The sequence below is a fragment of the Mytilus californianus genome, unplaced genomic scaffold (assembly GCF_021869535.1).
Source record: "Mytilus californianus isolate M0D057914Y unplaced genomic scaffold, xbMytCali1.0.p SCAF_12, whole genome shotgun sequence".
In the NCBI taxonomy this organism is placed as follows: domain Eukaryota; kingdom Metazoa; phylum Mollusca; class Bivalvia; order Mytilida; family Mytilidae; genus Mytilus; species Mytilus californianus.
In genome coordinates, this window is record NW_026262604.1 from 64,787,852 (window position 1) to 64,807,859 (window position 20,008).

Genomic DNA, 20,008 nt, shown 5'->3' on the forward strand with positions numbered 1-20,008 from the left:
GTACAGTTTAAGTTCCATGTAAAGTACTTTTGAATCGGTTTAAGACAAATCTAAAATGAAAAGGTTATTGATTATAGATTTAGCCTAAAGTACTTGTTCAGTGGAAGATTTATAGAAGAGATTTGTACTTTAATTTCTAGTGTAAAGTAAAGAAACAAAAAACGTGTCACTTTTCAATTGTTAACTCCCCCTCCCCCTCCGCCCCCCCCTTCTTTTTAAACTGGATTAATTTTGAATCTCGTCGTTACGTTATTAAAAAACATAGAACTATTGTACATATTATATTGTTTAAATTACTATTGTCGTGAGTATCTTTGAGAGGAATGGGTTGTGCTAAATGAAGATGAACCATAAACATATACAAGTAAATGTACAACTAATGTTTATACAATTGCCGTTAACGCTGTAACTTTAATACCTAAGGTATTACGAGCAAGGTTTCTCTTATGGTTTTATTAACATGATGAAGAGAGGCTGAAGTGTACAGATATGATGCAGTGATGAAATCCATGTCATCTCTGAAGAAAGAATAGGACGTGCATTTGTGTATCCTGTGGGTAGTATTCTGTAAACGGAGGCGAAAGATACCAGAGGGACATTCAAACTCATAAGTCGAAAATAAACTGACAACGTCATGGCTAAAAACGAAAATGATAAACAGACAAACAATTGTACACAAAACACAGCATAGAAAACAAAAGACTGAGCAACACTAACCCCACCAAAAAACAGGAGTGATCTCGTGTGCTTCAGAACGGTTAACAGATCCCTGACCTATGTGGCACGCGTCGTGTTGCTCATGTTAGTAAAACCCCGTAATAACTCGGTAGGTCACATTCGGGAAAGGGGGTGCGGGATTGTAGTTACGACATAAGAAACATATTCGCTATCATCTGTGACACGGATGTTCGATAAAAGTCAACTAACTCGTGATGGTGTGCGTAACATACGATGATTGAGCACATATTCAGTCACGTCTGTACATAATATTAAGAAACCTTGTTTTTCTTTTAATATAATAATTCAGGTCTATTGAAAGAGGTCAATCCTATTTTAACAAGAACCCGGGCTGTCTCCATTGAAATGGAGCATGACACTAAACATTGGTTGAGTATACTGTAGCAATTGGTAGATTAAGTAAAAAACGTTCATAGTGTAGAAACACTACTATAAGTATTGTTTTTCATGGACTCATTTTATAGTAGTGATTTATTGTATTGTGTGATCCGCATCTTGGTAAAAATGTGGATATTAAGAGCCAATCCGCCAGAAAACCATGCAATATTCAGAAAATCGTCCAAATCAACAATCACAACTTGACAAATTTTTATACATCATCTTAATCCTTGACATAAAATAAAAGAATTTGACCACTTAATTTTTCCCAGAATCGTATCTATTTTTAGTAACAGCCTCATTTGCATAATTCTGTAAATTCATAATGAAACCAAGGAAAAATCCAACTTTTTTATGCCTTTTAAGAATGACCCAGAAGCATATTAAATGGGGTAGTTGAGTTTTTAGAGTAATGTCAGCTGAAACTCATCCATTTTACTATGTTATGATCAATACAAATGAAAATTTAAACGATTTGGCACATTGCCAGGAGCAGGGACACAAAGGCGGGGTTTTTCATACATGAATTTACATGGTTTTCATTCGCTTCTATCTTGCAAGACCCATTCCGGATTTGTTTGCAACTTATATCGGTTTTAACTATGGGGTATGTTTTATATCAAAACAAAATATTAAGCTTGGCAAATGACTATTATATGTTAATTTATGCCTTGGAAGAATGGTGATTTTAGTCCCAAATTGACACATTTTGATTTTGATTTTAATTAAATTCTAAACACAATTGGTACTAAAATGGCTCATAAAATCATTCGAACAAGTAAAATCAATTTGTCTGAAAAATGAAATAAGACGTATTTGTACTGCAAGTCCAAAAATCAATAAATTGTCTGAAACCAGGGAGTCCATCTTTTATGCTCTTCCATTGACTTATCTCCCTTGGGTAAGATCTCAAACATGTCAGCTCCCAGTGATGGTTTGGCAGACAAATGTTTACAGTGAAGTTTGTGACTTCAATAATCTAGGATGAGCATGTGGGCTATTCCAGCCTTATACATCTACATATTACAAACTATTTAAGATATCTGAATGCACTAAAGACCAAAATAGCATTTCCAAAAAAAAATAATTACTGCCAAGAAATTTGACAATCATGACAATAATTTAGTGAATAAACATGATAAATATTGATTGGAAAAATAAGTCCATGAACAGCAAAAAGTGTTTTTAGATTTCAACGAGCAAAACAAAAGTATTCCAAATCATTCTTCGTAAAAAAAAAAGTGAGCCAGTGGAACCACCTTGCTCGCACCAAAATTGAGATTGAGAGTGTCAAAACTGCTCTGGCGCACCATCAATAAATCAACGACACTCTCTCTACGGTAGACTCTACCGTGGTATTGAAACCAGCATTGGTAACCAAACATATTCATACAGATACAGACTACCATTCATCTATATTTAGGAAGTCTGAATAATACTGAAAACTTAATGGTGTAGAATTTCCAACAGGACTCCTTATTTTATATAAGACAAGGAGTGGTTTATTTTCCCATGGTTGTTACATCATCTTGTCTTTGAATATGCTCGAAGTACAGGGACTTTTATGGAATTCATTGACATGATAGTCAAGCAAGATGTCAACATCTCGTCCAACCCTCTTCCAGCAAAGCCAAAGCTGACCAAGGATCTTCACCCTTTCAAAACAGGCTGTATACAGGACGAGTTATTCCAGTAGGAACAGGTACAAATCTTACAATCAATTTTCATTTGTTCCATATAGTCAATCTGAAATAAGGGGACCAACAATTGATACATTAGCTAGATTAAAAAAAGGGGGAGGTGGGTGTTGAAGGGGCATGTGAATATTCTTTTATACCTGACCTGTTTCTAAGACATCTTATTTATTTCCTATGGCAAAGTGCAAGCAAATAATATATATCCGTATATACATTGTTCTGTCTTGGGACCATTTGATTAAAAAAGCAAGGGGGAGGGTTAGAATGGTCAAAATATTTATGTCCTTGTCAGCTTAGGACAGAATTTTAATTTTCAAGCTATAAACCAGGGTACAATATATATTTATTTTCTGCTTTAAAAAATCAATTTATAGACCAGAATCATGATCATGATGATAATAATCAAAATCTATTTCAACATATTCAACGTTTAGCAGGTCAGGTTTTTATTCTCTCCCTCTAAGTTATATTTTCAGTTCTTACTGGAAGTTGTTCAGCTCTTTGTGTACTAAAAAAAGTTTTATCTCGTGGAAAAGCCTCCTACAAATACATGTTTTACATACAACAAACTGTACATGTAACGCTAGACAACTTTATCCAGAGAATAATATTTTTTTAATGAACTAATAGGCCATGGAGACTAAAAAAATCAAAAGCATTGCAAACTTTTGTAAGGTTCAATTTTAGGACCCTACATGTACATGTATGTAGATTACTTATAGAGCCCTTTTTAAAAGAAAAAAACATACATTTAAACTACATGCACAGTGATGCTACACTACCCTACATTTCCTGTCTGATATATTTTATTTCATGTAAAACAAAATTGAAGAATTATTTTATAGTTTAACACTTTTTATTTGTAGGGCTATATATATGCAAGCAATGCTCAATTAAGATGAATTTTTGTAAAAGTGACAATAGCCAGGTCAAACTAAATACATGTATAGAAGAAGATATTGGTAAGTTATTATTAACTTATATAATAATTTAACTGTTTGTATAACATGGTAATCATACCAAGTATATGTAATCACTTATATAATAACATAATTATACAATTACATGTTATACATTTGTACATCAGTTTTATTAAACAGGTCTTTGTTAACTTGGTTTTCCCGTTGAAAAATCACTTTGCTAATTTTAATTTGTAGTACTATATTGGGCGGCTCCTATAGTTTCCATTCAATAACTAACAATGACTAATGAACTGTTCATACATTCCATTTCAATTATTTTATTTATTAATACGTATTACTTTTACTGTTAAGTCTGTTTTTTTTTATATCCATTTTACGTGACTCTGTATTTATGTATCCCGTCATATTTGAACGACAAAATTATTTTATGTCTACCTGTACGAATTTCAAACGCGCGATTTTACGCCAGTACTTAATTAAAACCTTCCATCCTTTATGGGTGGATTTTTCATAGATATATAAAATAGTATAATAAAAGCAAAATGAGGATGTTAAATTTGATGTACATGTATGCCTTTTTGTGCTTCTTCGTTACATTTGTTTGTTTTTATAGTGATTAAGATGATAACACAATGTTGACTGCTGTACACCTATTTTTGACAATTTTACCTATTGTGTCTGTTTGTTTTGTTCATGCATCGTTGTCAATATAATGGAATTTGATGCGACTGTCATACAAGTGAGAGGTTTATTATCTAGCTATAAAACCAGGTTCAATCCACCATTTTCTACATAAGAAAATGCCTGTACCAAGTCAGGAATATGACAGTTGTTATCCATTCGTTTGATGTGTTTGAACTTTTGATTTTGCCAATTGATTGGGGACTTTCCTTTTTGAATTTTCCTCTGAGTTCAGTATTTTTGTGATTTTACTTTTTCAAATATAAAAGGGGGAGATTTTTATTGGTACTTTTGAAGATATTTCAATTGTTCGATTAATTGATTGGTTGTTGGTAATGCTAATGTCCAATGGCAAATAGTTCATGCATGTTTAGGACAAGAGCAAATTAAAATAAATACATTATTTGGGTTCTTAATATGCTAAATCTAACAATGTATTTAAATAATTTAAGATGTTGCAATTGGGCCCCATTTTAAATTGGTTCACATTGATTTCAAAATGGTCCAAAATTTTTTTTCTTATTTCTACACAACTTGAATTCTTGAGGTTCTTTTGATATACAAAATGCAAATGTTTTAAATTTAGATTTTTAATTTTGGTCCGGTTTTCAAATTTGTCCACATTTTAAAGTCCAAAGGGTCCAAATTTTAACTTAGTTTAATTTTAACAAAACTTGAACTCTAATTACAATGAATTAGGGTTCTGTGTATGATAAATAGAAATAATCAAATATCCTGAATATAAATATGTACTTAGATTTATGATTTTGGTCCCAGTTTTCAAGTTGGTTCAAATGGGGTCCATAATTTAACTGTGTTTGATTTCAACAATAATTTTAAAGATGCTGATTCAGCCTGAATCTAACCTGTATTTAGTTTTTGGGCCCTATTATGAAATTGGTTTACATTGAGGTCCAAAGGGTCCAAAATTAAACTAAATTTTAAATCTTAATTTGATCTTGGGGTTCTCTGATATGCTGAATCTATTAAACTTTATCTTTATACCATATTTATTCTGTGTTAGAAACCTATTATTTGCACAGTATTGCGCAATAGCAAGAAATATCCATTAGCACAATATTGCGCAATAGCAAGAAATTGTCAATTGTACAGTATTGCGCAATAGCAAGAAATATTCAATTGCACAGTATTGTGCAAAAGAAGATACTTCGTATAAATTGCTTATTTCTTGACCAATTTCAATGTGGTTTTATTGTTGAATTCTTGGGGTTCTTTGATATGCTGTATCTAACCGTGTATTAAGTTTTTGGATTTGGGGCCCCGTTTTTTAAATTGGTCCACATTGAGGTCCAAAGGGTCCAAAATTAAACTTTGTTTGATTTCATCAAAAATTGAATTATTGGGGTTCTTTGATATGCCGAATCTAACCGTGTATTTAGATTCTTAATTTTTGGTTCCGTTTTCAAATTGGTCTACATTAAGGTCCAAAGGGTCCAAAACTAAACTAAGTTTGATTTTAACAAAAATTGAATTCTTAGGGTTCTTTGATATGCTGAATCTAAACATGTATTTAGATTTTTGATTATGGGCCCAGTTTTCAAGTTGGTCCAAATCGGGGTCCAAAATTAAACTTTGTTTGATTTCAACAAAAATTGAATATATGGGGTTCTTTGATATGCTGAATCTAACCATGTATTTAGATTTTTGATTTTTGGGCCCCGTTATCAACTTTGTCCACATTGAGGTCAAAAGGGTCCAAAATTAAACTTTGTTTGATTTCATCAAAAATTGAATTCTTGGGGTTCTTTGATATGCTGAATCTAACCATGTATTTAGATTTTGGATATTGGCCCATAATAGGTGAATGTCCAATTTAAAATTTTTAAGTTCTTAGACCACATTCATTCTGTGTCAGAAACCTATGCTGTGTCAAATATTTAATCACAATCCAAATTCAGAGCTGTATCAAGCTTGAATGTTGTGTCCAAACTTGCCCCAACTGTTCAGGGTTCGACCTCTGCGGTCGTATCAAGCTGCGCCCTGCGGAGCATTTTATTATTGTTGTACAGATGTTAAGGGCTATTTGGACATGCTTAAAGGTGTGGATAATAACTATTCTGCAAAAATGATTTGGCTTTAGTTGGGAGAATTTTGTAACTGCATCCACTTACAGTAAAAGTTGTCAATTTTATTTCCTGTCAGTGGTATATATGAAATAAAAAAAAATGTGGTATGATTGCCAATGAGAACAAATGACATAGAAGTAAAGCTATAGGTCTCCATACGCCATATGGCCTTCAACAATGAGCAAGACCTATACTGCATATATATTCAGCCATAAAAGGCCCCAAAATAAGAAAATGAAAAAATATGAAAGCTAACAGCCTGATTTATGTATGTATGTTTTGTGGTTTTCAGATCTAGACTCGCAGCTAACCTTTCTGTCAGTGTCAACAACAACTGAACTTTCACAGCAGTCAACATCAGATTGGGAGACTGATAATGCTTCTAACAGAAACAATTTCAACCAACCAAACAAGCAACAGAAACTTTCCAACTTTAAAACATCAGTTAAATCTTCCAGGGGATGATGTCTCAAAAAATAACAGTTCATCATTTATGGAGATTTTAATGTTATGGTTTTTCTTTTACAAGAAAGTTAATGTACACTTGTTTTATAGTAAAACCTATAGCTGTCCAAGTATAAAAAAACACATTCAACTTTATTGAAATTGGAAGATTCATATGACTTATTTTAATTCTGTTATCTCCGAGGATGTGATGTAGAGCATTATAGGTACAGTAATCTTAACAGCTATCCAATTTCATTCAAAATTCTTTATAAATTTTGCACTGGTATATATAGACTAAGTAATTTGTTTTTCGTCTAGTTATGGGATTTTTTTATACCCCACGCAACGAGTTGCGGAGGGTATAATGTTTTTGACCCGTCCGTCCGTCTGTCCGTCCATCCGTCAGTCCGTCAGTCCTGTTTCTTGTCATCGCAACTCCTCTCAAACCACACAACAGAATTTCACGAAACCTTTTTAGATAATAAGGACATACTACGTAGATGTGCATATCGACAGGAAATTACGATTTAATTTTTTTTCCAGGAGTTACGCCCCTTTGAACTTATTTACTTTAATGTACTACTGCAACAGTTTGTCATCGCAACTCCTCTCAAACCTCACAACAGAATTTCATGAAACCTTTTCAGATAATAAGGACATACTACGTAGATGTGCATATCGACAGGAAATTACGATTTAATTTTTTTTCCAGGAGTTACGCCCCTTTGAACTTATTTGCCCAATATACTACTGCAACCTTTTGTCATCGCAACTCCTCTCAAACCACACAACAGAATTTCATGAAACCTTTTCAGATAATAAGGACATACTACGTAGATGTGCATATCGACAGGAAATTACGATTCAATTGTTTTTCCAGGAGTTACGCCCCTTTGAACTTTTTTGCCCAATATACTACTGCAACCTTTTGTCATTGCAACTCCTCTCAAACCACACAACAGAATTTCATGAAACCTTTTCAGGTAATAAGGACATACTACGTTGATGTGCATATCGACAGGAAATTACGATTCAATTTTTTTTCCAGGAATTACGCCCCTTTGAACTTATTTGCCCAATATACTACTGCAACCTTTTGTCATCGCAACTCCTCTCAAACCACACAACAGAATTTCATGAAACTGTGTAGATAATAAGGACATACTAGGTTGATGTGCATATTGACAGGAAATTATGATTCAATTTTTTTTTCTGATACAATTTTTTTTTTCTTACACTTATTTTATTTCTCCAATGACAATGTGGGGACGTGGGGTATGTGAGCGCGCTCACTAAGGTTCTTTCATTTTAGAAGCACTCATGATTTTCATGTTTGTATTGACCACATTGCAGCAACATAGATATAGGTACCTGGCAAATCTTGCCTTGTTAGCATACTAGGCTCAAAGGGTCATAAAAAAATGTCCATCACTAACTGTCTGTTAAAATCATGTTTACAGTTTTCACTTTTAAACCATCATCTTAATAACTTTAGAAGAAGTGTCATACATATATATATATGTATACAAAATTTAAAAACTTTTCAATATATATATAGATTCTACCACTGCATCGAGTGTGATACGATATTTATCCACTCGAGACAGTTAAATTTTCAAATTTAAAACGCGAGGCTCGCCGAGCGTTTTAAATATTTAAAATTTAACTGTCGAGAGTGGATAAATATCGTATTACACGAGATTTGGTGGTGGAATCTGTTTCTCTAATGATTTTCAAACAATACGCAGGCAAATTTATTCCTTCTTTTCGAATGATCTGCAAAAAGATGTGTTCTTTCTATGTGACGTCATCAGGCATGGTCGCCTTTTTTCATGCCGTCACAATAGGAAATTCAGAGGAGAGCAAGAAAATTCGACGTCATAATCGGATTTTAACCAATGAAGAACTGAGATCAAACGAACCACATGTTGATTAAATTTTTTTTTATACAATGGGTGCAGAAAGGGATAAATTGACGAAGAATTAGAGAAATATATATATATTTGATAAAAACTATCAACATGACAAGATCTAAATACCCAAAATTTTTCTGAAAAATTGGACATAACATCTATGAGCTATTGTCCCTGAAATGTGTAAATTTACAAATTTTCACAGTTTTCTGCTACTATCCGACAACTATATCAATATATTATAAGAATAAATTGCAAAAGTGGTCAGAAGAAACTTTTTTTTTACAGTCTAAACTTATTCTGAATTGTTTAACTTCTAATTTAAATTGATTGCGTTTGAAATATGTGTTTTTTATCGTTTTAGGTGCACAATTTGTCAATACGATCTATTTGAGCTCCTGGGAGCCTCTAGATTTATAATGAATAATTTGTTTTTATGTATGATTATTTTCTTAATGTATTAAATGAAACATTAATTATTCTTTTCCATTTGTTGTTATACTTATTTATAAGTCCAGATCCTATCATATGTCAGTAGTTACAAATTAGACGGCAAAATTGAGAAAATTTGAATATGCAGGTTACCCCATTTTGTTGTGGCATATACCAGACACCAACATTATTTGCCGAGCTTGATATTTTTTTTGATTGGGTATATATAGTTATACTTTGCAAGTAGATATGTTGTTTTACAATAATAAACGGGTCTTGGAGTATTTTGGCTCTGAAAGATGACCAAAATCAGCCATTTTGGACATGTAGCTAAATAAGACATATTGAAACAGTTAGATTATACATACACTTAATAGACAGCATTGTTAATTCTATGCATTCTTACACTTAAAGTGATGTATTACTAGGAACAACTATCAAAAAATTATAAATGTTACCATATTTTTTTATTTAAACCAGCGAAATATGCCAAAAAAGGCTTATTTTTGCTGTTTTCGAGCCATTTCATCTGTTAAAACATGGCGCTCAAAAAATATCCAGATCGGTTTAATATTTTCCCAAAAAAATTTGTGTGGTTATTTACATTACTAAGGTGCACCAATATGCCAAATATGAACTCATTTGGAAAAAGTGACATTCGGACGGTTTTGCATGGTTTTCTGGCAGATTGGCTCTTAATAATACAATACATTTTACGGATAATGCTAAATTAAGTTGACAAATGTGAATATCGGACTTATAAAACACTCACTAAAAACCTTATGAACTGCATGAACATCCTACAAGAAAGCATAGAAGTTCCAAAAGTGAAATGTTTACGAACCACTTTAAGAACCACTTACAAGGATCAATATATTAAACTGTTATTTTCTCCATTGTTGAAGCATATTACATTATACCTTTCATATATTACTGAGTTAGTATCAATTGATCAAACAATGTGTACTATTTATTGATTTTGACACGGGAATACAAACGACTAATTCTATCATCATGTCATTTGTGAAAAATTTGATGAAAATAAAGATCCCAACAATTCAAACACTTTAAGGTGGTACCTAACACTACAGGGAGATAACTCTGTAAAAATCAGCTAAACGTTTTAATTACGTTGTATTGTTAAGGAAATATTAAGCTTCTCAATGATCAAAATTAGTGTTTGTCAAACTGCTATATAACCAATGAAATTTTTCTGATAAAGTGCTTGGTTCAATTTTTTTGAAATTTTTACATTTTTGTCAAAGGGTCAAAGTAAACATTTTGTCAAAATTTTATGAAAATTAAACGAGCCAAATTAATATTAGTCAAGGTGTTGGGTACCACCTTAAATATAATTATAAAGACACTATGTCATGCTTTGTCAGGACAAGAACAAGGAGCAATACATTCAATAGACAGATCCTGTAACATGAAATTAATATAGATCTCCATTTATTAAAGAAGGTATGTCAGATAGGGACATTAATATTGTCTTGCAACCTTTCACCTACATACATCAGAAAGAGTTGTTGAATTGGGTTTACTGCAGGACAGGAGAAGTTCAGGTGACCATGTCTTTAAATATAATCAACCAATGGGTCTGAAAAACGGAAATGTTTGGCACTCAAATATTAACATAATCTTTCACTATCGTAGTTATCAATCATCTTTTAGTCAGGTCAAAAAGTATCTAAAACTGCACAATTGAAGCTGTGATACTTTGAATTTATGTATTGAACGTCCTTCTAAAAGTAGCATATTATATATATTAGTGTGCAGTTAGTACAGTGGCAATTATGTATTATTTTAAATCAGATATCATGAAATGATCTTAACGTATAGTTACAAACAATCATACACGTATAGTATTAATATTGTTTAAAGTTGTTTTTTTTTTGTTCCAACTATATTTCTACAAAGAAGTAAGGGTCATATTGGCCTACAAGTCCATTATTTTAAGATCAAAAATGTTTCAAGCTGATGCAACATTGTAAATTGGAAGAGATATGAAATCGTATAAATACATTATCTCTAGTTTTTCTTCTCCTTTGCTAAGCAATAACATTGATTATTGGAAGAGATGTGAAATCGTATGAATACATTATCTCCAGTTTTGCTTCCACTAACTCGCGGTTATAAATACCAAATGCTAGACAGAGTTGGTCAGCAGATACTACCTTTTTAAAGGTGTACAATATTTTCGTTGTGTCCTTGTCAATAACTGAAAACTCATTGCGGTTCATATTAACAAAAAATCCAAGTCTTCCTGTGGCAACTGTACCAGCTGTATTCCCCAAACTCATTACTTTAATTTGTTCCTTTGTATTCGACATCGTATTTATTGCTGTAAGGCATATGTAAGAAAAGCAATTATGAATAGTAAACGACCATCCAATGGTTCCGGCAGAGATATGATTGTCTATTTCTCTACGACTGGTCACTCCTACTTCGACAACTAAGAAATTTGAGTTATTAATAAAGGACGACAAAATTTCGTACGAGAACTTAATTTCAAAGTATATTTTACTTGCGTTAGTTAGAAATTTATCTCCAATAGTTCCTTTGTACGCGTTTAACTGTTCCGGATGATTAGCAACATTCGGAGTCCCTTCACTGAACGAATTAGCCATTACTTTGTTATCATTAGACAGGAACAGTAATGAATGTGTTGATTTCCTGTCAAAACTCAACGAACATGCGTAATCGGTCTTGTCATCTGAAATGAACGTTTGATAATATACATAAAGTAAAAATATAAAATATAAATATCATAAACACGTTTTGTAATTGTATATAACATAAAAAGGTATTCACAATATTTTTTTTTAAGCGAGGAAGAACTAGATAAGCAAAATATCTCCAAATACAAGCCGTGTGGGGAATACGTTAATGAGTCATCTAAAATAAGGTATACTGACATCAAAATACAGCATTAAAAATACAAATGTTTGTACACTATACCATACTCTTAGTCTGTTTTTGGTGATATCCATTTGGCGTGGCTCTACACTTATACATCCTGTCATTGTGATATTGTCCTGTGGTAATTTTTTGTTTTCTTTTCTTTCATTTTTGCTAATGTACTTTGTTTATATGCCTGTTTGTGTTTCTTTATTACATACGACGTGGATCTGTATTTATACATCCCGTCATTGTGTTATTGTGCTATGGTAGATTTTTGTATTCTTATCTTTTGATTTCACTAATGTGCTTTGTCTATATGTCTTTCTGTGTTTTCTTGTTGCACACCGTTAATTGGGAAATTTTGTCGTCGGAAATTTTTGGCGGTTTTCTATGGCATGTGTTTTATTTTGGTGTGTGTAATTTAGGTGCTTCGTCTAATTGATTGGTGTAATTTTGGAATAACAGTATTGAGCAGGCTCATTCATATTTGCCTTTATTTATCCGTTTATTGACAAAATAGCATTGAATTTTTCAAACTTGAAACACGACAAAGTTAGCTTAATAAAGGATTCGGATACAATTGCATACAATTTCGTATATCGTGGTTCAAATCTGAGAGAAAATATGAAATAAAGTCTTAAACATTAAGATCACTTTTAAATAGATTATTTATTTTTTACAAATATCATATGAAATAATTTTTATCATCTCCGTTGTAGTACATGTTAATCTATTGACGATCAAGGATTTAAATTCTAATCCGTATGCCTCTGACAGTACATGTTAATTAATTGAAGATAAAGGATTACAAGAAGTTTTAATTCTAATTAACAATCATAGCGTATAATTAGCAATAGCCTGGCATATTTATGACATGTGTGAATACAAATTCATGTTGTGTTTTCTTAATAATTTTTAGAAAATTGACAACTAAATAAAAATCATATAGTGTCGTTGTCAAATTGTACTAGGTATGTATTTGCAGATTTGGCTATGTATAGAATTGTTGGAAATATACGGAAGATATAACAACATAAATATTTTCCCAAACAATTAACATTACGATTCTCGTAACGGTATGCGATTTTGGCGTTTCAATTATTAGTGTTTGCTTAATTTTCGTGTGTTTAATTTTGACACTTTCAGAGGAGGCAGCAAATAAGCCAAAATCAAACTACAACCAAAGTAACACAGTTTACGGTAGTTTTTTGTTTTATAGTGATTATGATTATTACACAATGTTGACTGCTGTACCCTATTTTTAACTATTAAATCTGGTTTCTTTTGTTCACACACTGTTGTCAGTATAGAGGAATTGTATGCGGCTGTCATACAAATGAGAGGTTTAGCTAGCTATAAAACCAGGTTTCATCCACCATTTTCTTCATTAGAAAATGCTTGTAGCAAGTCCGGAATATGACAGTTGTTGTCCATTTGTTTAATGTGTTTGAGCTTTTGATTTTGCTGTTTGATTAGAGACTTTCCGTTTTTTGAATTTTACTCGGAGTTCAATTAATTGCCCCAAGTCTAGTAATTTTTTAAATGCATTTTAAATTACGTTTATTAAAAGTAATTACTAAATTTGCACCTCCAATTATACTTCATGCCAATATTTTGTTGGGGCTACTTTGGGACGAAATAAACTTAATTACTTCATAATATCGGCACGCTTTAGTACATATTGGTTCTTGCTTCTCTTTATAAACCCGTATGTGATATTTCGATTGTTATACCTTTGGGTTTTATATTAAGTTACAATGTTAATGGCAATTTTGTATAAACATTAGTTGCAAATACAATAGTATAAGTGTAAGACTCATCTGTATCTCCTCAGGGACCCCAAAGGGATCGAGACCCGGATCATTGACAGAATAATCATAAACGGTAACACTATACATTTTGCTAAAAGACATATGATATAAATGAGAGGATGTGGTATGAGTGTCAATGAGACAACTCTCCGTGATTTTTGTGTTTCCTGAAATAAAATGTTTACAGGAAAACATTTATAAGTTTACCATTTTCCGAAGAAGGAGATTTTGATACCATCAGTGGAACAACAATCACTAGCGTCAGGACTACACCACATATAAAAGCAAGTATTGGCCACTTGTGCTGCTTTGTTCTAATGAATATGTCTCTGGTAGACACAATGTCTTCTTCTGGAGCCATCTAAAAAAAAAAGTAAGCAATACACGAATGAAATAAATATAAAATATGGGAATATTCTTTTTATCCTAAAATTTGACCTAGATTTTTAAAACAATTTTGTAATTAAACTCTATACTATTAGTTTTTATTTTTTTCAAATATATATATCAGCACAACAATCTTAAATCTGCATATTTACCGAAGCAAATGTTTGTTCTTCCATCGCCCGGATTCGAACTCTTACTGCTGGGATATCGTGGCAACACCACCTGCATTGTGTTCAGCGCTCTAGACAACTCGGCCACATAGACTGATCTAGAAATTAGGCATTCGGTGACCTAGTTTTACCTTTCCTCGTTAGTAAACTCTAGAGTTGTAACATACAAGATATATAAGACATGAAGTAGAATTGATTGCAGATTAGCTGAATCATATATATATCAATATATATATATATATAACTATGTCTGATCCAGTGACAACCCTACGACAGATATTTATCCATCCGATCACCAGTGATGGTGGTACAAGGCTGAAAACACATTATGTATATATAATTTGTCTAAATATCTGCCCAACAATGTTAGATCTGTAAATTTGGGGAAACAAATTTATTTGTTTTTCCCTGGCCGGGATTCGAACTAATGCTACTGAGATATCGTAGCACCAAATCGCTTTGCACTATGCCCGACGTAGTGCCACTCGACCACCTAGGCTCTACAATAATAAAGTTTTCGGTGGCCTGGTGTTACCTTTCCTCGTCAGTTTTTATCTAGCGTCGTAAAAAAGTATATGATATACAAGGCATGAAGATGGAAGTTTTACAGATCATCTGAATTATCTATTGTAGAGGATCTTACAGATCAATGAAGGATGCAGTCACAGAAATAATTATATTATAAATACGTCTGAATCAGTAACAACTCTACGACAGGTTGTTATCAATTGGATCACCATGGATGGTGATACAAGGCTGGAAAAACACTTTCTGTATATATAAATATATAAGTCAATCGTCTGCACGAGCTGCACCTAATAATTCTGAAGTCAGAACTATGACATTCAATCACCAGGTGGTTAGAAGAGACCACTTAATAGCAAGAAATATGGTAAGTGTACACCATAAGGTTAAGGAACCCTTCAGTTCAAACTGTCCACCTCTCATGGTAGACCTTTTCTTATTTGCATAAGAGTCTAGTCCTTCATCATGTTTCTACACTTGTAAAAAAACAGACTAAATAATCTTTTTAATTTTTACATACAGGTATATTGGTGATTTAATTTCCATTAACAGTTCAAACGTTTCTGATTGGGTCCTAACAATATATCCTGATAAACAATAGATATAAGAAACTCCAGATAAAGATTCCTCTGCATCATTTCGAGATATTTACCTCGAATTTTACAAAAACGGCCATCTCAATACCAGAATGTATGACCAACGACACGGTTTTAATTTTAAAATTATAAAATGTTCTCATCTTAGCATCAATACACCAACTCCCACTGTATGCAGAAAGTAAAATAACAAAAATACCGAACTCTAAGGAAAATTCAAACCGGAAAATCACTTTTCAAATTGCAAAATCAAAAGCTCAAACACATCAAACGAATGGAAATCAACTGTCATGTGTCTTATCTAGAAAATTGTGGATTAGACCTGGTTTTATAGCTAGCTTAAACTCTAACTTGTATGAAAGTCGCTTTGAATTCCATTATATTGACAACAATGTGTGAACAAAACAAACAGCCATAATAGATAAAAATGTCAAAAATAGGGGTTTAACAGTTAAAATTGCGTTATATTCTTTAACACTATAAAGAAAAACAAATATGTCAACAAAGAAATACAAAATGGCATAACAACAACAGCACAACAAAACATTGACGGGATTCATAAGTCCTATCAACGCCAAAAGGATATTACCAAAAATGGAATAAACAGTAGAGTATACGTTCTCAACTCGTACGATATTTCAGAGGTTGCATACTCATACTTTGTGTCATCAAGGTATCTTAATTTCTTTCTAACACCTAATAGATAAATATTCAGTTTGTATTTTTCAAAGACGATCGTGAGTTGTAAGTTTTACGTGCCAGAGTTGTGTATCTTTTTATTTTACTTTAGTTTACCCGTTCTTTGTCTTCGAGCTATTATGTTTGAGATTTTTCGTCTAATGAATTTTGACGTTATTTATACATTCCGCAATTGGAGTTTTTACATTTTTACCTTAGGCATTACCGGTACAGATGAGTTCTGAGAAACGGTTTTGCCAAAGGGTTTTACATTGTTGTTTCTATTTTGTTTACCCTTGTATTTATTTTTTTTTCTTAATATTTACTTTGTTGTTTCTATTTTGTTTACCCTTGTATTTATACTATAAAAACGGAATGTTCTGTTAACGAAAACAACTTTATTGTTGACGTCATTTTTAAATTTGGAGTCTTTGTTAGATTAATTTGTATGTTTGTTTGAATTTTTAAGTCAGTTGTGTTGTATGGTAACACAGTTTTAGATTCTTTGTCCCAATTATTGGCATAGTATTCTATTATGTATGCTTGGGTTGCTCAACCAATTTTGTCAATGTAACATAATAAAAAAAAAACAGTTGTCAAATACGTCGGAGATCTATAAAACCAGGTTTAAGCCACACTTTTCTTCGGAAAATGTCTGTATCAAGTCAGGAATATGGCAGTTGTTTTTTACTGATTGTAAGTGTTTATTTTTCTTAATTATTATGGACGCCCCCTTTTGTGTGACAAAATTTCTTTTTTTAGCCCGTTGTATGAATACACCCGTATTATTACAGCCTTTTGTCATCACAGGCTGTTTCCTAATATCAATAAACCTGAAAATCTATGGCATGGTATTGGTTGCAAAAATTTGATATTTTTCATTTAAATGCAATATTTCTTATTTAATTGGTATATTTCTTCATTTAAATGCAATATTTTTTTATTTGAACGCTATATTTTTTCATTTAAATGCTATATTTTTTTCATTTAAATGCAAGATTTTTTATTCAGATGGTATAATTTTTCATTCAAATGGTATAATTTTTCATTCAAATGGTATAATTTTTCATTCAAACGGTATAATTTTCATTCAAATGCAATAGTTTTTATTCAATTGGTATAAAATGTCATTTGGATGCAATATTTTTTATTCAATTGGTATAGTAGTTTTTTATTTATATGCAATAATTGCATTATGGGAAATTCTTTGACGTCATAAGGTCAAATTTGCAACAACGTTTGTAATTGGTCGGAAATTATTTGGATTTATCCCCTTTTTTTCTAAACATGGGTGACCAAGAATTAAAAAACGCGTCAGAATATTGCCCCTCTTACTAAATCTAACGTTCGTGCGAGTCCTGCACTGGTTGTTAAAATCTTGTGGTCATAACTAGTATTTCTATTGCAAAATTTCGATGGTCAAAACGTTTGGTCCACTTTTCAAAAACCGTTTCATTGTATATAGATTTATATGCAAGTATATCGGTTTTTTAAATAGATTAGACACCGTTGGTTTTCCCGTTTGGTTTGAATGGTTTTACGCTACTTTTTTTGGGGGGCCCTTTATAGCTTGTTGTTCGGTTTGAGCCAAGGCTCCGTGTTGAAGACCGTACGTTGACCTTTAATGGTTTACATTTACAAATTATGACTTGGATGGAGAGTTGTCTCATCGGCACTCATACCACATTTTCTTATATCTATATACAACGTAAACCAGACGTTTCTCAGACTGTTTTCTTTTTTTAATAACTCCTTTGTCGCGAGTTGTGTACTGATTGATAACTCAGTCTGGGAGTACACGATTTATTTCAGTACCAGTTGTTACTAGGTTTGAGCAAACTTCCAGTAATTGCAAATACTTTTATGTCGGTGCTTTGTGTCTATTGTCTTAATGTTAGTTTTTTTGTGTGTCTCGTACCGATCTTTTGAGTTAATTTGCTGATTTGTGCAGGTTGTTATTTTATTGTACTGTTACACCACTGTCCCAGCTTAGGGATAGGTTGCTCACAAACATGTTGTTGTACTGTTACACCGCTGTCCCAGATTAGGGGGAGGATTAGGATCCCGCTAACATGTTTAACCCCGCCACATTCTGTATGTATGTGCTTGTCCCAAGTCAGGAGCCTGTAATTCAGTGGTTGCCGTTTGTTGCTTTGTTATACATATTTGTGTTTCGCTCATTTTTTGTACATTAATTCGGCTGTAAGTTTTCTCGATTGAATTGTTTTACATTTTTGATTTCGGGGCCTTTTATAGCTGACTATGCGGTGTAGGCTTTGCTTATTGTCGAAGGCCGTACGGTGACTTATAGCTGTGGATTTCTGTGTCATTTGATCTCTTGTGGAGAGTTGTTTCATTTGCAATCATACCACGTCTTTGTTTTTATATCCACCCTACCATACTCTTTATTTGCCTGTCCTAGGGATGGAGCCTGTAGTTTAGTGGTTGTCGTTGGTTCCTGTCTCGACTCATATTTGATATTTTGTGAATTGTTTTGTTATGTATAATTAGGCTGTTAATAATAAATAATAATTTTTTCTTATCTTATCTTATCTTATCTATAATTGCTTAGATAGTTGCCTTATTAGCAATCATATTCCATCTCTTCATTTTTATATTATATACGTGACTTCTACACTCGTGTTTTCCTGAACAAGCATGAAATAATTTTCACTGCGCATTAAAATTAGCAACAAACAATCAATCAATTTAAACTTATGTTAAATAAGAGGAAAACCATTTGAAAAAAAACTATATGGATTAAGTTTTTTTTATCCTACATTGAACTTTTGATGTCGTCCCTAATGTGCCAAAAAATAGATAAGGGGCGGGACCAAACCTATAGATAACATAATAAAGAAATGATAAAATACCCAGAATACGTTGATTGACTTTTGGTTGCCTTATGTCCAGTGGCAAATATGTCACGCATGTTTATGACAATAATAATAGAGATCAAAGGATAAAGAATAGAGTGAAATGGTCAAAACTAAAAGAAATAGAATTATAGAAACGATCTTTGATCTGAAACCCCTACTCTCACACACACACTATAACCATTACTGCCAATACTCGCATATATACATCTCTATACAAATATCTAAATTTGAACCTACTCCCCCCCTCTAGACACCGAAGTTTTGGATCCGCCCCTGTTAAATGTGTCTAATTATATACATTGTGTACGGGTCTAGATAATAGCTAAACGTACAATCATATAATTTGTTGGATACCTAATTATATTATATAATGTGTCACAAAATAAACTTGTACACCCCCCTTCCCAATGCAGTATTGAAAAGTAAATCATTTAAAAGTCCTGAAGATAAAATATGTTTTGAAGTATGCCCTGCATACTTATTTATGCAAAGACATATAGTAATTATTGAACTACTGTGGGGCTTGAAAACAAATCTATTTAAGGGATTCGGAGACGAGAACAGTTTAAAAAAGCTCTGCAACGAATCCTAAATGTAAAATATTTGCAGCATAAGACATGAGAGCACATATTATAGATAGTATTAAATATGAAGTTCAAGCCTCATATAGTGTCCTATGTCATAGGACTATTGTTGTAACATGGGTTAGTAACTGGTTCCAATTTATCCTGAATTGTCTTTATTAAAGAATTAGTTCCGGAG

At 32.4% G+C, this 20,008-nt stretch overlaps 1 long non-coding RNA gene across 1 annotated transcript; it reads left to right on the forward strand.

The window, feature by feature from the left end:
- Nucleotides 1–1,300: 1,300 nt before the first annotated feature.
- LOC127722217 (uncharacterized) lies at nucleotides 1,301–9,348 on the forward strand. Its single transcript, XR_007991696.1, has 3 exons — nucleotides 1,301–2,818; nucleotides 3,680–3,775; nucleotides 6,797–9,348. It is a non-coding gene; the product is annotated as an uncharacterized LOC127722217 (long non-coding RNA).
- The last annotated feature ends 10,660 nt before the right edge of the window (nucleotides 9,349–20,008 follow it).